Source organism: Somniosus microcephalus, unplaced genomic scaffold, assembly GCF_052327205.1.
Source record: "Somniosus microcephalus isolate GS21.2 unplaced genomic scaffold, FLI_Smic_1.0 unresolved_chr7, whole genome shotgun sequence".
NCBI lineage: Eukaryota > Metazoa > Chordata > Chondrichthyes > Squaliformes > Somniosidae > Somniosus > Somniosus microcephalus.
In genome coordinates this window covers 47,460,319-47,479,249 of record NW_028225185.1, presented here as the reverse complement: position 1 = coordinate 47,479,249, position 18,931 = coordinate 47,460,319, and the positions used below count along the sequence as shown (strand labels likewise).

The window sequence follows — 18,931 nt, the reverse complement described above, 5'->3', positions numbered from 1 at the left end:
AGGAGGAGGAGCAAGAGGAAGGTGGCCGCTCAGGGGAACCCTGAGCCGTGGCAACCCATGCCAATGTAGGGGACACGTCTTCCCTGGAGGGAGCATCACGGAAGTGTCGGAGTGGAGGTGAGCTCATGGGACCTGTGGCCTGCAGAAACGCGTGAGAGGAGTGCCAGCTCAGCGGCCTTCTCCCCAGAGGGGGGAAGGGTCGGAGGGGAGTCCAATTGCTGGGCCCAGCGGCCTCCAGCATTGCAGGAAGGTTCGGCCAGCTCGGCGGCCTTCTCCCCAGAGGGAGAGTCCAGCCTCCAGTCCGGAGATGGTCTTCGCCGAGGAGATGGAATGCCTCGAGGACTTGTCCGCGGACTCGCAATGCCGGCACACGGAGCTCATGGGGGTAGTGCCACGGTTGCCTGAGGCCATCGAGTCCCTCTCTCGGAGTGTCACCGACGTCGGGGCCTCACAGGCCATCAGTTTGGTGGAATTTGGGGCAGAGCAGGCAGCGAGTCGGGTGGCATTCGAGGCAGATCAGGCAGCGAGTCGTGCGGCATTCGGGGCAGCTCAGGCAGCGAGTGGGCAGCTGATCAGTGGTGCTGTGCAGTCACTGGGTGCTCTGATGAGATCACTGAACAGGTCCACACGGGCACTCACTGCTGCCACACTCGCTGTGTCAGCCAGGCATCGCCAGGGCACCCGGTGCGCTGCAGCAGCACAGCGGTCTGTCCCTCGGCAGATTGGTGCGCATGCTGCAGTGCTGGCCCGGGCGAGTGCCAGTGTCTCAGGCGACCAGCGAGAGCCTGCCATCCGCCAGCTTGCCCCAATTCCTACAGCCGCCACTGCCACTTCCCCAGTGGAGCTGCCAGGAGCTGCTGCAGCGACTGATGCTGGCCAGCCACAGCTGCAGCATTCAACAGCCGCCCGCTCGACGGCCAGACCTCGACTAGGCCGGCCCCCAAGGGCATCTGCCTTCACGACATGTGCCCCTCTGGAGCCTGCCCCCAGCCTTGCAGCAGCCAATGGCCTTACTTTGAGGAGGAGCAGCAGGGCGGGCAGGGGCCACACAAAGATGGCCAAGGCATCGCCCTAGCGGGCCAAAAAGTCGAATGTGTGGCCAGTTGTGTTTGTTTTTTGAGGCCGAGAATTGGATGTTTGTTTTTTGAGGCCGAGAATTGGATGTTTGTTTTTTGAAGGCCGAGGATGTGATGTTTGTATTTTACGAAGTCCGAGGATGATGGCCATTTTAGTTGCACTGTTTTGTTAATCCTCTCCAGGTTGTGGGAGCGAGTAATGTGTTTGAGTGTTTTTTGGGGGTTTCGTCTGTTTTTGGTTTTCATTTGGGAAGGGCCCTGAGTTTGTACAATAAAGCATTTTATTTATTAACATTGTCCATGTTTGATCTTTGAAGTGTTTGTTGCCTGAACCAGCTGAGGGCTTGCGGAGCGGCTGCAATCATGTTCTTTCATTGGCACAAGCCATTCCCTGACAGGGGGCCTAGAAGTGACTTTCAGTAAGCCGCCGACGGGCGGCCCTTGGACCTTGTGCCTCCCTCCTGGGCTGGTACTCCTCATCCTCCTCCAACTCATGCTCCTCCTGCTCCTCCTCCTGAGGTGGCGGTCAAATGTGAGGTGGCAGTGCCTGAGTCCTGCGGATAGCCAGGTTGTGCAGCATGCAGCAAACGACAACGAATTGGGAGACTCGGTCCTGCAAATACTGGAGGGCTCCCCCAGAGCGATCGAGACAGCGGAACCGTTGCTTAAGGACGCCGATTGTTTGTTCTATGATGTTCCTAGTCACTTGATGGCTCTCGTTGTATGCCTCTTCAGCAGGGGTCGTGGGCACGCGGTGCGGGGTCATGAGCCATGTACACAAAGGATAGCCTTTGTCCCCGATAAGCCATCCTCTTGGGGGAGGCTGTGCCTGGAACATGTCAGCCACAGTTGTCTGTCGCAGGATAAAGGCTTCGTGGCTGCTGCCTGGAAAGCGGGCATTGACAGCTAGGATGCGCTGCCTGTGGTCACACACCAGCTGTACGCTGAGGGAATGGTAGCCCTTCCAGTTGCGGTAATCCTTGGCATGCTCCAGAGTTGCCCGCAAAGCCACATGCGTGCAGTCAATGGCGCACTGCACCATGGGGAAGCCCGCTATTCTTGCAAATCCCACTGCACGCTGCTGCTGCTTGTCCAGGGTCATGGGGAAGGAGATGAATTGATGTCTCCTTCTGAAAAGGGCTTCGGTCACCTGGCGGATGCAGCAATGCACGGCGAACTGGGAGATGTTAGCGATGTCCCCAGCAGCAGATTGGAAGGAGCCGGTGGCATAGAAGTTGAGAGCCACCGTCACCTTCACTGCCACCGACAGAGACGTCCTGCGCATCAGCTGTGGCTGCAGATCTCTCTGCAACCACCTCCCTTCTGAATCGCAGCCTCCTTACACACATCGCGGCAGACATGGTCAGATAGGAGGACTGCTGGCGGTATACCCTGGGTGGGTAAGGCCTCAGTTGGCGACGCCTGTTGCCCCCTCTGCGTCTAGCCAGTGCTGCCACTCTCTCACAGCGTCTGTAAGCGCTTCTGGCATAAGGCTGAAAGTCAGCGTTGGCACCCAATGCAGCCCCCATTATATGCTGGCAAACAATGAGCTCTCAAAGAAGGCAAAGATAATTGCTAAGCTCTGGCCTGAGCCAAAAATACATGTCCTAGTGTTGGTCCAAACCAGTAAGCTCTCCTCCTTGGTCTCTCTCCAAAAAACCGTTGCACAAGAGTGAATGCTGCAAAATGGCTGCCCTTTATAGTGCAGGGTAAGTGCCCTTTAATTAGCACTCCCCGCGGCCCGCCTCGGCTGTGCACCGTTTCGCTTCACAGTCGTTAGGGCCGCCCGGCGCACAATGGGCCGGTGTGAGTGAAAGTTCCGGTTCGGGGCGCACAAAGGGCGTTGCATTAGTAAATGACGTCATGTTCTGCGCGCGCAGCAGGGCGCATGCTAAGACTTTGCGCCAGCGCTAAATGTGTACTGAAGTTGGGGCGAGGCGCAGATTGCGCTGCACCCGGGCGCTAAGCGCCTAGCGCTCGAGATCTACTCCTCCTAAGGTGCTAACGGCTGGTGCGCCGAACTTAATTTCTAGGCCTTAATGTTTTCCCCTTCCTCTCTCCTGTTCTCAGTATCTAATTAAAATTTACCGTGTTGCCCTTACTCCCCCTGTTCTCTGTTTCTAATTAAAATGTTACCATGTTCCCCTTACATCCCCTGTTCTCTGTTTCTAATTAAACAGTTACTGTGTTTTTCTTACTCCCCCTGTTCTCTGTTTGTACTTAAAACGTTAACATGTTCCCCTTACTTCCCGTGTTCTCTGTTCCTAATTGAACAGTTACTGTGTTCACCTTTTTTCCCCTGTTCTCTGTTATTAATTGAAAAGTAACTGATTTCCCCTTACTTCCCCTGTTCACTGATAGTAATTAAACAGTTACTGTGCTCCCCTTACTCCACCTGTTCCCTGTTTCTAATTAAAAAGTTAGCATGTTCCCATTACTCCCCCTGTTCACTTTTTCTAATTAAACAGTGTCCATGTTCCCCTTTACTCCCCCTCTTCTCTGTTTCTAATTAAACAGTTACCCAGATCCCCTTACTTCCCCTGTTCTCTGTTTCTAATTAAAACAGTTACTGTGTTCCCTTAATGTCCCTGCGCTCTGTTTCCAATTAAACAGTTACCTTATTCCCCTTACTTCCCCTCTTCTCTGGTTCTAATTAAACAGTTACTGTGTTCCCCTTACTTTCCCTGTTCACTGCTGCTAATTAAACAGTTACTTTGTTACCCTTACTTCTCCTGTTCACTGTTTCTAATTAATCAGTTAAAGTGTTCTCCTTACTTCCGCTGTTCTCTGTTTCTAATTTAACAGTTACTGTATTCCCCTTAATTTCCCTGTTCACTGCTTCTAATTAAACAGTTACTTTGTTACCCTTACTTCCCCTGTTCACTGTTTCTAATTAAACGGTTAAAGTGTTCTCCTTCCTCTCCCCTTTTCGCAGTTTCCAATTAACCGTTTACCGTATACCCCTTACTTCCCCTGCTCTCCATTTCTAATTAAACAGTTATTGTGTTCCCTATACTTTCCCTGTTCTCTGTTATTAATTAAACAGTTACAGTATTCCACTTGCTTCCCCTGTTCACTGTTTCTAATTAAACAGTTACTGTGTTCCCCTTACTTCCACTGTACACTGCTTTTATGGAAACAGTTACTGTGATCCCCTTGCTTCCACTGTTCTCTGTTTCTATTTAAACATTTTCTGTGTTCCCCTTATTTCTCCTGTACTCTGTTATTAATTAAATAGTAACTGTATTCCCCTTACTTCCCCTGTTAAACGATTCTAATTAAAAAGTTACCGTGCTCCCCTTAGTCTCCCTGTTCTCTGTTTCTAATTAAACAGTTATCGTTTTCCCCTTACTCCCCCCGTTCATTGTTTCTAATTAAACAGTTTCCGTGTTCCCCTTATACTCCCCCTCTTCTCTGTTTCTAATTAAACTGTTAACGTGTACCCCTTCCACTCCCCTGTTCTCTGTTACTAATTCGAATGTTACTGTGTTCCACTTACTTCCCCTGTTCTCTGTTTCTAATTAAACAGTTACCATGTTCCCCTTAATTCCCCGCTTCTCTGTTTCAAATGACAAAGTTACCATGCTCCCCGTCCTTCCACTGTTCTGTTTCTAATTAAACAGTTAATGTTTTCCCCTTCCTCTCCCCTGTTCTCAGTTTCTAATTAAAATTTACCATGTTGCCCTTACTCACCCGGTTCACTGTTTCAAATTAAGCAGTTACCGTGTTCCCCTTACTTCCCCTGTTCTCTATTACTAATTAAACAGTTACCATAATCCCCTTTCTTCCCCTCTTCACTGTTTCTAATTATCAGGTAATATGTTCACCTTCCTCTCCCCGTTCTGTTTCTAATTGCACAGTTACTGCTGTCCTCTTACTCCCCCTGCTCTCTGTTTCTAATTAAACAGATACTGTGTTCCCCTTACTCCCCCTGCTCTCTGTTTCTAATTAAACAGATACTGTGTTCCCCTTACTCCCCCTGCTCTCTGTTTCTAATTAAACAGATACTGTGTTCCCCTTACTTCCCCTGTTCTCTGTTTCTAACTAAAGAGTTAATGTGTTCCACGATCTTCCCCTGTTCTCTGTTTCTAATTAAACAGTTAATGTGTTCACCTTACTTCCCCTGTTCTCTGTTTAAAATTAAAGAGTTACCATGTTCCCCTTACTTCCCCTGTTCTCTGTTTCTAAATAAAGAGTTAATGTTTTCCCCGTAATTCCTCTCTTCTCTGTTTCTGAATAAAAAGGTACCGTGTTCCCCTTACTTCCCCTGATCTGTTTCACATTAACCATTTACCATGTTCCACTTACTTCCCCTGTTCTCTGTTTCTAATTAAACAGTTACTGTGTTGCCCTTACACTCCCTGTTCTCTGTTTCAATTTAAACAGTTGCCGTGTTCCCCTTACTTCCCGTGTTCTCTGTTTCTAATTGAACAGTTACTGTGTACCTCTTCCTTCCCCTGTTCTCTGTTTCTAATTAAAGAGTTGCCATGTTCCCCTTACCTCCCGTGTTCTCTGTTTCTAATTGAACAGTTAATGTGTTCAACTTACTTCCCCTGTTCATGATTCTATTTAAGCAGTTACTGTGTTCCCCTTATTTCCCCTCTTCTCTTTTTTAAAATAAAATATAACTGTATTACCCTTACTTTCCCTTTTCTCTGATAGTAATTAAACAGTTAACGTGCTCCCCTTACTCCCCCTGTTCTCTGTTTCTAATTCGACAGTTACTGTGTTCGCCTTGCATTCCCTGTTCTCTGTTTATAATTAAACATTTGCCATTTTCCCCTTACGCCCCCCTGTTCTCCATTTCTAATTAAACAGATATTGTGTTCCTCTTACTTCCCCTGTTCTCTGTTTCTAATTACACAGTTACTGTGTTCCCCTTACACCCGCTGTTCTCTGTTTCTAATTAAGTAGTTACCCTGTTCCCCTTACTCCCCCTGTTCTCTGTTTCTAACTAAACAGTTACCATGTGCACCCTACTCGCTCTGTTCTATGTTTCTAATTAAACAGTTACTGTGTTCCACTTACTTCCCCCATTCTCTGTTTCTAATTAGGCTGTTACCGTTTTCCCCTTAGTTCCCCTGTTCTCTGCTTCTAATTAAACAGTTACTGTGTTCCCCTTACTTCCCCTCTTCTCTGTTTCTAATTAAACAGTTACCATGTTCCCCCTACTTCTCCTGTTCATTGATTCTAATTAAACAGTTACCGTGTTCCCCTTAATCTCACAGTTCTCTGTTGCTAATTAAACAGTGATCGGGTTCCCCTTACTTCACCTGTTCTCTGTTAATAATTGAACAGTTACCATGTTCCCCTTACTCCCCCTCTTCTCTGATTCTAATTAAATAGCTACCATGTTCTGCTTACTCCCCGCTGTTCTCTGTTTCTAATGAATCTGCTGCCGTTTTCCCCTTACTCCCCTGATATCTATTTCAAATTAAACAGTTACTGCATTCCCCTTGCTTACCCCGTTCCCTGTTTCTAATTAGACTGTTACAGTTTTCCCCTTTTTTGCCCCTGTTCGCTGTTTCTAATTAAACAGTTACCATGTTCCCCTTACTCCCCTCTTCTCTGATTCTAATTAAACAGCTATCATGTTCTGCTTACTCCCCGCTGTTCCCTGTTGCTAATGAAACAGTTACTGTGTTCCCCTTACTTTCCCTGTTCTCTGTTTCTCATTAAACATTTAACGTGTTTCCCATACTCCCACTGTTCTCTGTTGCTAATTAAAAAGTTGCCATGTTCCCCTTACTCCCCCTCTCCTCTGATACTAATTAAAGAGTAACCGTCTTCCCCTTACTTCCCCTGTTCACAGTTTCTAATAAAACAGTTACCGTGTTCCCCTTATTCCCACTGTTCTCTCTTTCTAAATAAACAGTTACTGTGGTCACCTTGCTGCCTCTGTTCTATTTCTAATTAACCAGTTACCGTGTTCCCCTTACTCCCACTGTTGTCTGTTTCTAATTAAACATTAATTGTGTTCCCCTTACTTCCCCTGTTCTCTGTTTCTAATTAAACAGTTACCATGTTCCACTTACTCCCGCTGTTCTCTGTTTCTAAGTAAACAGTTTGCATGTTGGTAAACATAAAGGTGCATTTATTTTCCACCTCCGTCTCTAAGCTCTTAATGTGGCTTTTCCTTATATCATTTAATCACTATGAATATACTGAATGATCATACTGAAAAGAGTGAGAAAGATTGCAAACGTCAACAACAACTTGTATTATATAGCGCCTTTAACGTAGCTAAAACTTCCCAAGACATTTCACAGGCCTATTATAAGACAAAAATGTGAAACCTGCTTAAAGAAAAGAAGGTAGGTTTATTGGTGAAATATTTAAAGCACAGTGTATGAATGTGACAAGTGATGAAGACTTAATGGGCCAGAACCTATCGGTCTGTATGGGCAATACTTGAGAATTGCTTTTTCAAACACTCAGATTCCGATTTATTTTTCATATGAAGATATGACAGACACTTACTTCAGATGCCAGACATATAAGGAGAGATTTATTTCCAGAAAACTTTCCGTGGCCTGAACAAAAGATACTGAGTGAGCGTTCGTTTCCTTTTAAGGGCAAATTCAAATATGCCTGTCCGGCTCTTTATTATTGCAGCGCTTTGTCAAAGTGTATATCATTTTATATTGCAATATTTTAGCAGAACCGACATGAGAAAACAGCAGCACATTCTGAATGAAGGGGAATTTTGAATTACAAAAATGAGTCGTTGAGACGGTAAGAGGCAGTGAATTATGTGGCGAGGCAATGTGTGTCAATGGAAAGCATACTTATTTGGCGGGGGAGAGAAGATGGTGGTCATGAAGTTGGTTTTCCCCCGACGAGGCTAGCTCATTGCACTTTGGGTGTGCTGACGCTTGTGATGTTCCCCAAATGCGAGATACCCGACTGCAAAATTTGTCATAGTGGGGGACTGCGTTCGTGCTCTCCCCTGGCTTTACAATTAATGTTACATTTTCAACTAAGCTCTCAAATGCAGTGTTATTTTGCTTTCAATCCTACCTTTGCTTTATTCCCGACAGAGGGATCTGAGATACAAAACGGCTTTTCTGCAAAACACAGCCTGTTCAAATCGCCTGATAAGCGATTCCCAAAGCTCACATTTCAATTTCTCTCTACGCTCACATTGATATTCATCCTTACAACTAAGAAATGACATATTTTGCACAAAAAATCAAAAATTATTCATACTTACAAGTCCACACCGCGTACAACCAAATTTTCAAATCTGCCTGCCAACTCTGCACTTTGGCAAAATGTTAACGACAGAAACAATGATACTGCACAGAACCAGGTCATTCGGCCCATCGTACCGCTGCTGGCTCTTTCAAAGTGCTATCCAATTAATCATACTCCTTTGCTTTTTCACCAAATCCCTGCAATTATTTTACCCTCAAATGTTATCCAAATGATCTTTTCAACATTACTAATGAATTTGCTTCAACCACCCTTTCAGGCAGAGCATTGCAGGGACTCACAACAATTTTCTGCATCACTTTTTTTCACCTGCTCGAGGGGGAGTCGGGGAAATATCCTACTGGTTATTTTGCAAATTTTCTAAAATCTATTGCCACTGTAACTGACACTGGAAACAATTTCTCCTTATTGACTTGTTATCTTGTATTTATATAGCACCATTAATGCAGTAAAACGTCCCAAGGCACTCCACAGGAGCGTTATCAAAAATAATTCACACCCTGCCGCACAAGAAGATATTAGGACATAAAAACAAAAAATGCTGGAAATACTCAGCCGGTCAGGCAGCATCTGTGGAGAGAGAAAAACAGGGTTAACGTTTCAGGTCGATGACCCTTCGTCAGAAATGTATTACTGTTTAATTCACTGCCACTTCTCTTTAAAGAATGCCCACATTGATGAAGCTCTGCTCTTCTCTCCAACAACTCTAGTACTCTCTCCACAGATGCTGCCTGACTTGCTGTGAATTTGCAGCATTTTCGGTTTTTATTTCAGATTTCCAGCATCCGCAGTATTTTGCATTTGTATTTGAGATATTAGGACGGATGACCAAAAGCTTGGTCGAAAAGTTAGGTTTTAAGGAGCATCTTAAAGGAGGAGAGACAGAGAAGTGGCGCTGTTTCGGGAGGGAGTTCCTGATTTTAGGGCCTAGGCAGCTGAAAACACACCTCGCAACGGTGAAGCAAATAACATAGGAACACGCAAGAGGCCCGAATTGCAGGAGCACAGAGATCAAAGGCAACATGAGGGAAAATTGTTTATGTAGCGTGTGGATAGCATCTGGAATTCACTGCCTGAAAGGGGGCTGCAGGCAGATTCAATTGTGGCTTTCAGAAGGGAATTGGATATGGACCTGAAAGGAAAAATTTGCAGGGCTACGGGGAAAGGGTGTGGGAGTGGGACTAGCTGAAGTGCTTTTTCAGAGAGTCGGCACGGGCACGACAGGCCGAATGGCCTCCTTCTGTGCTGCAGCCATTCTATTATATGATCTCGGAGAGTTGTAGGCAATGAACCCTCTAATTTGTTTCTTTGGCCCGCCGGAGTAAAGCTGGAATATTCATAAAGATACAAAGATGATACACCATTGGGGACCTCACAGTGTTGGACATAGCGTGAAATGCACTGAAATGTTCATATAAAGTTACAGAATACAACACATGTGTAAAATTCCCCGTTGCTTTCTCGGCACTGGTGACTTGTGAAGGGGGCTACGGGCCGAAGTCGCACTAAGCCGCACTGATCCCGAGCCAAGCTGACATTTTGTCAAGTTCAATCTTCAGCACAAAACCGAAAATGCCCAGGCCCCTCCCCGGTATGTGGTCTCTTATTTCCTCACTCAGTGGGCTACTGAGCAATACAGGAAGGGCTCAGGCTTGATGAATATCTTAATGCACCAGATAATTTATCACAGCCCACGGCCCAGGCATTCTCTGATTCCAGTCTTGCAGACGTTGCTATGTTTCAAATGTTGCATTTTCACACTGGCAATGAACTGATCGATAGCCGTGATGTGAAAAGCTATGTTTGTTTTAGAGATGCAGTTCAAGAAGATACCTAGAAGACTAATGATTAGTGTGACTGTTCTGACAATATGAGCTGCAGTTAAATGTGGGCTTGTAAATATTTAACGTGCCTCATTCCGATTGTTGACAAAAAGGGCTAGTCATTCCCTGCGGACCTTTTTTGAAACAGTTGGCATTTTACAGAAGGCAAGGAAATGTATTTTGCATCACTTTACCGAATGACGAATGAACTGGGCTGAAAACAATCAGTTGTAGCTAATTCCACAAGATATAATTAACTGTAAAATTGAAAAAAACCGCATATCAAAAGAGGAATTCGAATCCACGCCCAGAGAAAACTATAACCTAAAAACAGCGTTTTCGACAGCTCGGCCAGCCTGAAGCAGGAAATTGGAATGAAATAACAAAGGAAACACAGTTAGGGGTTTTGTGAATCTTTGGATACGCTTTGGGAAATGGAATGAGAGGAGAATGTAGATGCAAATGCCCGACTGTCCTAGGACGATCAGTGCACCTTTCCCTGGTTTAAGATACTGGCATCTTTACTCTGAAGTTAACGGGGAATTTAACTGATCAGAGCCATTTAAAAGATTCTCGTTACTGCAGATCAGAATTAAAACCTAATACCGGCTTCTGGACAATCAGAATGCTTTTACAAAGACAGGGCACCGAATGTCTCGAAGGGAGACCGCGCCGGTTGCACGAGAGATGGTTAGCTGTGACATGGATGTGTCTGCAGTGTGCGGGACCAGACTGCTGCCAGTTATCCACAATCAATGTCCCACCCTTTATTTTGTAACAGTAAAACTGACATTGGACAAGTACCATCCTGATCGGAGCAATCTGAAGCTTCAACTCACCGACAGCCTGGTTTAGGATGCCTTGCAAAAGGACTTCGTATATTTTTCTCTGGCGCAATTGTCTAGCACGTTCGGCTGTTGAGTAAAAGGTTGGTGGTTCGAGTCCACCCAGGGACGAAGTCTATAACTGTTTTTTCCCCTGAGGATTCAGTCCCACACAGTTCCAGCTTGTCAATGTGCGCTTTGGCTGCAAGAAAATATTCCACAAACATTACCAGCAGTGCTGTTATCCGGTTCATTCCCACTCCAATACTTCTACGAGTATTAATTTCATGTAAAATGATAACAAAATGTAAATGGATCGTATTCCTGTTTCCAACTCATTGGAAATAAATAATGCTATTGGGTTTAAAGAAACTATTGAGAATTGATTTTATGAATGTCTATATTGAACTGGAACACGTCGTTGCACCGTGTGAGGCTACATTTATCTGCTGGTTTGAGCACACACATCTAGACAGACACTCCAGTGAAGTACTGAGGGAGTGCTGCAGTGTCGGAGGGGCAGTACTGAGGGAGTGCTGCAGTGCCGGAGGGGCAGTACTGAGGAAGCGCTGCACTGCCGGAGGGGCAGTACTGAGGGAGCGCTGCACTGTCGGAGGGGCAGTATTGAGGGTGTGCTGCAGTTTCGGACGTGACATCTTTTGAATGAGTCGTTAAACGGACTGCTCTCTCAGGTCGATGCAACAGATTCCATCTCACTATTTCAAAGAAGAGCAGGGGAGTTATCCCCGTTTTCCTGGGCCAGTAATTATCCATCAATCAACATCACTAAAACAGATTATCTGGTCATTGTCACATTGCTCTTTCTGGGCGCTTGCTGTGCGCGAATTGGCTGCCCCGTTTCCTACATTACTACAGTGACTACACTTTAGAAAGTTTTTCATTGGCTGTAAGCCGCTTTGACACATCCGGTGCTGGTGAAAGGTGCTTTAGAAATGCAAGACTTATGCCTCCGAACTTGTGCTACCTTCACTGCTATTGAATTCTATTAAATTAGAAATCAACCCCAGTTCCTTGCTAACATTTTACTTGCTTTGCTGACCAGCGATACTGATTTTAATTCTTTGTTCATCTGCTCTTTCCCCAGTATTTAAAAAAAATCAAGTATACTTTTCAAATCCATTTTGAATGTTACTATTGTCTCTGCTTCCACCATCCTTTCAGGCAGAGCATTCCAAATCACAACTCTTTAAAAAAAAATCCTGCTCAAGTCGTCTCTGGTTCTTTTGCCAATCACATTGAATCTGTGTCCACTGATTACTGACCCCACTGCCACTGGAATCAGTTGCTATTTGTTTACTCGGTAAAAGCAATTAAATATTTTGATCACTTCGAAGAAATCTCCTCTTAACTTTTCTGCTCGATGGATTTGCTGGGAATTTAGGGTCTAATTTAAGCTCCATTGATATTTCATTCAATAATGCAAAATATAGCAGTAAACTGAGTAAGGAGACAACTGTATATGCGGGAATGTTATTCAGTTATTAGGTGTTGCATGAATGTGCTTTTAACCGAAGCTCAGCCATGAGCGTATTGAAAGGTGGAGCAGGCTCGATGGACCAAATGGTCCACTCCTGCTCCTGTTGTTTATGTTCTTATTTTACCAGTCAGTCTACGTCCTCCTGAATTCTGTTACTGTCCTCCTTATTGTAGTGTCCGTGTGTAGATAAAGACACTGAAGACAGGAGTTGGTTCATAGGTATTTACTAAGCAAGTCTGGCGGGGGGGTGGTTCTAAAGGATATACACAATACACAGGCTTATATAGCCCAAGTGGCAATTACCGGCATTACACACACCTGGGGCCCTTAAAGGCACATACTCCATAATTGCTCTTAAAGGCACATACACCACAATTCCTCCCCTTCTAGCTAACTAGCACATCATATTTTAAGTAATTATTAATTACATGTTAGATGCAAAATAATATACATTGCTGTATTAATTAATTATAAGTTAGTCTCTCAGGAGGCTTCCTGACTCGATCCGGATAACGCCTCGGGGGTGTAGTAGTTTCTGGTGGTGTATTAGGTTCTTCTGGCAAGGCTGATTCGGCTTGAAGGCCAGTGTCGGGTTGGTCGGGCTCCAGTATCACCGGATCGGAGGTAGATATGGGTATCTCTACTTCATCATTAGATGTATAGAGTGGTGGTGTAGGTTGTCCCTTTTCGGATGACTTGATGACTTGGTCAGCATGGCGCCTTATTATGCTGTCTCCGATGTCCACGGTATACATCAATGGTCCTAATCGTGTGCAGATAGTTCCAGGCTGCCATTTCTCGGTACGGTTGTCCCGGGCCAAAACTGGTTGGCCTATCTGGAAGACCCTAGTTGGCATTTCATTCATGCCCTGAAACTGCCGGTTCTCCACGTCCCTTCGGATGTTGGGCTTGACCAAATCCAGCCGGCATCGTAGGTTTCTATTGTAGAACATCATGGCGGGAGTTTGGTTAGTAACCATATGCGTTGCATTCCTATATGCAAATAAGAAGTTATCCACCTTGTGCTGAAGTTTTATGTCTTCATTACCCATGGCCTTGATGGCCTTCTTGAAGGTCTGGACAAACCTTTCAGCCAATCCATTGGTGGCGGGATGGTATGGGGCGGACGTCTAGTGCTTTACCCCATTGTTCTTTAAGAACTTTCTGAATTCATCGGACAGAAATTGCGGTCCATTATCAGAACATATCTGCTCCGGCAGCCCATTCCTGGCAAATATGGTCCTTAATACTGTGATGGTTTTTTCCGTGGTGGTGGAGGACATCCTTATTACCTCCGGCCACTTGGAGTGTGCATCAACTGCGATTAAGAACATTGAGTCCATAAATGGACCAGCAAAGTCGATGTGCACCCTTTGCCAGGGAGATGAGGGCCACTCCCATGGATGTAGAGGGGCCTGTGGTGGAGCATTTTGGACCTTATGGCATCCTAGGCAGCTCTTGGTCATGTCTTCGATGTCTCCATCGATACCTGGCCTCCATACAAACGCCCTAGCTAGGTTGTTCATTTTCACTCCACCCAGATGCCCCTCGTGAAGCTCCTTTAGCACTTTATCCTGGAGTTTGGGTGGAATCACCACTCTGGATCCACACATCAAGGTTCCTCGGCACACTGACAGCTGTTCTCTTCTTTGCGAGAATGCTGGCAACAGTGGTTCGCCATGTGCTGGCCATCCCTTCACTGTTAAATCGTAGACCCTTGAGAGAGTAGGGTCATTTCTTGTCTCCCTTTCAATGACAGAATTTGTCACCGGTAGACATTCCACTATGGTAGAGTGGAATATCTCTACTGGGTCTACTGTAGGTGCCTCTTCTATCGTTGGCAATGGTAGGCGTGATAAACCGTCAGCATTCCCATGCTGTTTTGACCCTTTGTATTCAATGTTGTATTGTTGTGCCCCTAGAAAAAGGGACCGCCTCTGTAGTCTTTGTGCCGTCATAATGGGGACACCTTTTTTAGGGTTGAATATGGAGGTGAGGGGTTGATGGTCAGTCAGCAAGGTAAATTTTTGTCCGTGTAGGTAATGGTTGAATTTCTTCACTCCCCATACCAGGCTGAGTGCTTCCCTGTCTATCTGGGCATAGTTACGCTCAGCTGAGTTCAGTGAGCATGACGCAAAAGCTATCGGCCGTTCCGAGCCATCAGGGAATCTATGGGACAATACCGCTCCTATGCCGTAAGGGGATGCATCGCATGCCAGTCTGATTGGTAGTGATGGGTTGTAATGAGCCAAAATTTTCTCGGATGTGATTAAGTCTTTACATTTATGGAAGGCTCGTTTACAGTCTTCGTTCCATTTCCAAATCACTCCTGTCTGTAGAAGATCATTAAGAGGGTGTAGAATAGTTGATAAGTGCGGTAAAAATTTATGATAGTAATTTATTAATCCCAGGAATGACCTTAATTGTGAAACATTTTCAGGTGCTGGGGCTTTTATAACTGCTTCAATTTTTTCAGGTGACTTATGCAACCCTTCCTTATTAATTATGTGGCCACAATATGATATCTGATTTCGGAAAAATTCGCACTTGGGGCGATTTGCTCGTAGGCCCCGTTCTTTCAGCCTAGTGAGCACCTGCTCCAAATTGGCAAGGTGCTCGTTGTCGTTTTCTCCTGTTATAAGGATGTCGTCTAGGTAGCATTGAGTCCACGGAATCCCTTGCAGGACTTGCTCCATAGCTCTTTGCCAGATAGCTGGAGCTGATGCTATTCCAAAAACCAGTCGATTGTACTGGTACAGACCTTTGTGTGTGTTTATTGTGAGATACTTTTTAGAGGTCTCCTCAACATCCATCTGTAGATATGCCTGTGGCAAGTCAATTTTTGTGAAACGTTTCCCTCCGGATAGTGAGGCGAAAATATCTTCTATCCTCGGAAGAGGATACTGTACCGTGTGAAGGACCGGGTTTACAGTCACCTTAAAGTCCCCACAGATGCGAATTTTTTTCTGTTCCTCAGAGTTATTTTTCAATGTTTTTTTCATGACTGGAACGATGGGTGTTGCCCATTCGCTCCAATCTATTTTGGATAATACGCCTGCCTTTTCCAAATTCTTCAGCTCTGCCTCGACTGCCGGACGTATTGCGTATGGCACCGGTCTTGCTTTAAAAATTTTTGGAATTGCTGTATCTTCCACTTTTATTGAGGCGGTGATGCCTTTCATGGTTCCTAGTTTCCCTTGAAACACTTCTTTGGCGTTGGCCAAGATGTCTTTTAATCGTTCAGGTATGATGTCATCATTGTTTTTTTCCTTACTGGTCACTGTCAGTGCCTGAATGGAGTGCCAGTCTAAACGTATCTTCCTTATCCATTCATGTCCCAACAACGGTGGACCACCATCTTGTAGAATGTATAAATACAACTTTTGTATTTCTTTGCCGTTGTATACCACAGGCACCCTTATTTTTCCTTTGGGTAGACTTTCTGCCCCGTATATGTTTTTAAGATAATGGATGTGTCTTTTAGAGGTATATGTGAAAATAGCCTCTCGTAATCTCGTCGATTTATTACGGTTGGAGCTGATCCTGTATCTAGCTCCATTTTAACTGGGGACCCTGCTATTGTGAGGCTAACCCAAATGGTTTGGTAATCCTCTTTGGCAAGTACATTATGTAATTTGAGACAGCTTAGTCTCTTGTTTCCGGAGTCGCTATCGCTATTCTGGTCTTCGGAGCTACTGTCCGCCATCATTTGTACCTTCCTGTACTTTTGTTTATTGATTTTTTGTTTTCTGTCAGTGGATTTATTTTGTCCAGATTGGCATACCCGTGCAATGTGTCCAATCTCACCACATTGCCTGCATGCTTTGCCCTTGAACCAGCAGTCCCTCTGGTTATGGGTGGATCTGCCACAGCGATAACATCTTCCGAACTCCTGTGTCATTTTATGGGTGCCGAAGTCCTGTGTCTCTTGTTGTATCTCTGCAGCTCCTTTTGCTGCTGCTTCGTGTGATACAGCCATACTGAAAGCTTTGTCCAATGTTAAATCTTTTTCAGAAAGCAGTCTTTTTTGTGTTCCTTCACTTAAGAGACCACAAACAAATTTGTCTCGAAGATAATCCGATAGTCCTGCTCTGAATTGGCAGTACTTTGATAGCTTTCTTAATTCGGTTAGGTAATCAGCGTTACTTTCATTCTTGTGTTGATTTCTCTTGAAGAACTTGAATCGTTCCGCTATCAGCAGCGGTGTTGGGTTTAAATGCTCCTGCAGGGTATCAACAATTTCTTTAAAAGTCTTGTCCTTTGGTTTGGCTGGAGTGATTAAATTTCGTAACAGCCCGTATGTCTTCGCGCCCATTAAGTTCAGAAGTACTGAAGCTTTTTTTTCATCTGTTATTCCATTTGCAGTGCAATAAACTTCTACTCTCTCCACGTATTTGGTCCAATCTTCTATTTCGCAATCAAAAGCCTCAATATTACCAGATTTAGGCATTTCAGAAAAGATATGGCGCTTCCCGCGCTTTTTTTTTCACTGTAGCAACGATATGGCGCTTCCCGCACTTTCCCGCCGCTGCTACCAATAACAACGCTGTTTTACTGTGGTTTCCGTTTATTCACTGTTGGAGACTCGTTCCCGATGGAGGTCTAAACGCTGACCTGCTTGCCGCGCCGGCCGTCTCTCGAGTGCACCCTCCCAGTCCGTTATTGCTTGCCTCCGATTTTGCTGCCTGTCTTAGCTGTGGAGCCCGCCGCTGGAGCTCCAGCCTGACGCCCAGGAAGGACTAGCGCAGTACCTGTCACCAGCTTGGCCAGCTGGTGAAACCACAGTTTCTCTTACTTCCTTGAGTCTTCTGGACGCTGGAGGAATCGATGTCTTTGAGGTGCTGCCGAATTGCAGGTAAGTCCGTTTCCACTTCGTCGCCACTGTAGTGTCCATGTGTAGATAAAGACACTGAAGACAGGAGTTGGTTCATAGGTATTTACTAAGCAAGTCTGGGGGGGGTTTCTAAAGGATATACACAATACACAGGCTTATATAGCCCAAGTGGCAATTACCGGCATTACGCACACCTGGGGCTCTTAAAGGCAAATACACCATAATTGCTCTTAAAGGCACATACACCACACTTATTGTGTACTACATTTCCGAATTTTGTTTCATGTGCAAAATATAATATTATGTTGTTTATACTCAACTCTAATCATTAATATGTCTCATATAGAGCAGTAAGCAAACAGCGACCCCTGGGGAATAACTCCCTCCTGTCTGAAAAACAACAGCTCACCACACTCTGTTTTCTGTCACTTTGCCAATTTGCTATCCATACTGCCCTGTCGCTTGAATCGCATGGCCTAAAATTTTATGAAAACGTTTATTATGTGATATTTTATCGAACGCCTTTGGAAAGTCCATATCCACAACATTAACCACATTGCCATCATGATGTTTCTATTTACCTACCAAAATGCTCCGCTTTGAATTCATCGATGTTAAAGTTCACGTGCCACTTAACAGCATATTCTGCAATTTTTCTAATTGTGAGATGTCTTTTTGGGAAAAGTTTCTTCAATATTTAAAGTGAAGCATCAGTTGTAGTGAATAAAATCAATAATAATTGATAAAGGCAGATATCTACAACTGTGTGAGAGATTGGCAATGTATCTCTCTTTCCGACTTACGGTAACAATTAATGCATCCAAAATCCTCAGCTCATACCCACCCCACCTAATATCCTCAGCTCCCCCCACTTCAACTAATATCTTCAGCACCTCCCCACCCCACCTAATATCCTCAGCTCCTGCCCGCCCCACCTGATATCTTCAACACCTCTCCACCCCACACAATACCCTCAGCTCCTCCCCAAGCCACGTAATATTCGCAGCTCCTGCTCACCCCACCTAACATCTTCTGATCCTTTCCAGCCCAGCAAATATCCTCAGCTCCTCCCCACCCCACCTAATATGTAAGCTGCTTTATACTTAAAAAAAATCGCTGCTACTCTGTAGAGGTCGAAATTTTGAACGAACTGTGAAATGATGGTGGACAGCTTCAAAAGGGAGGAGATGAGTGTGCGATCCTTTGTTTGTCTGCATTCAAAATGGAGGGGGTCTGTATGTTTTCCTTCGTTTGTGAGACCACATGGACAGGAAGGGGGTACACAGGGTGAGGAGAAAGTCCCGCCCTCCACAGACATCAAAGGGACATGAGCATATCATGCAGAAGGAACACCAATCAGGGAAAGTAGGTAGAGAAACTGACCTGTCAGAGGAAGGCAGAGATAAAAGACACGAGAGACCCATGCAGGAGAACATTATAAAGGGAAGGTAAAGCAGCGTGAAAACTCAGAACAATGGAAGCTATTTGACTGTCCAGTCAACTGTTGAAAGCTACCACCAACTCGGATTGATCACACGTGGAGGAATATATGTATGGAAGTCAGACATAGAGCGTATGTATTGCTGGGGAACTTTAATGTATGCATCACTTATTAAACTGTGGGCATATATATTGGTAGGGTACTTATATGTACGCTTGAA

General features: G+C 45.0%; 1 non-coding gene across 1 annotated transcript; it reads left to right on the top strand.

Moving 5' to 3' along the window:
* The first annotated feature begins 7,860 nt into the window (after window positions 1-7,860).
* On the top strand, window positions 7,861-8,028 carry LOC147086883 (U1 spliceosomal RNA). Its single transcript, XR_015075764.1, has one exon. It is a non-coding gene; the product is annotated as a U1 spliceosomal RNA (small nuclear RNA).
* Window positions 8,029-18,931: the final 10,903 nt, after the last annotated feature.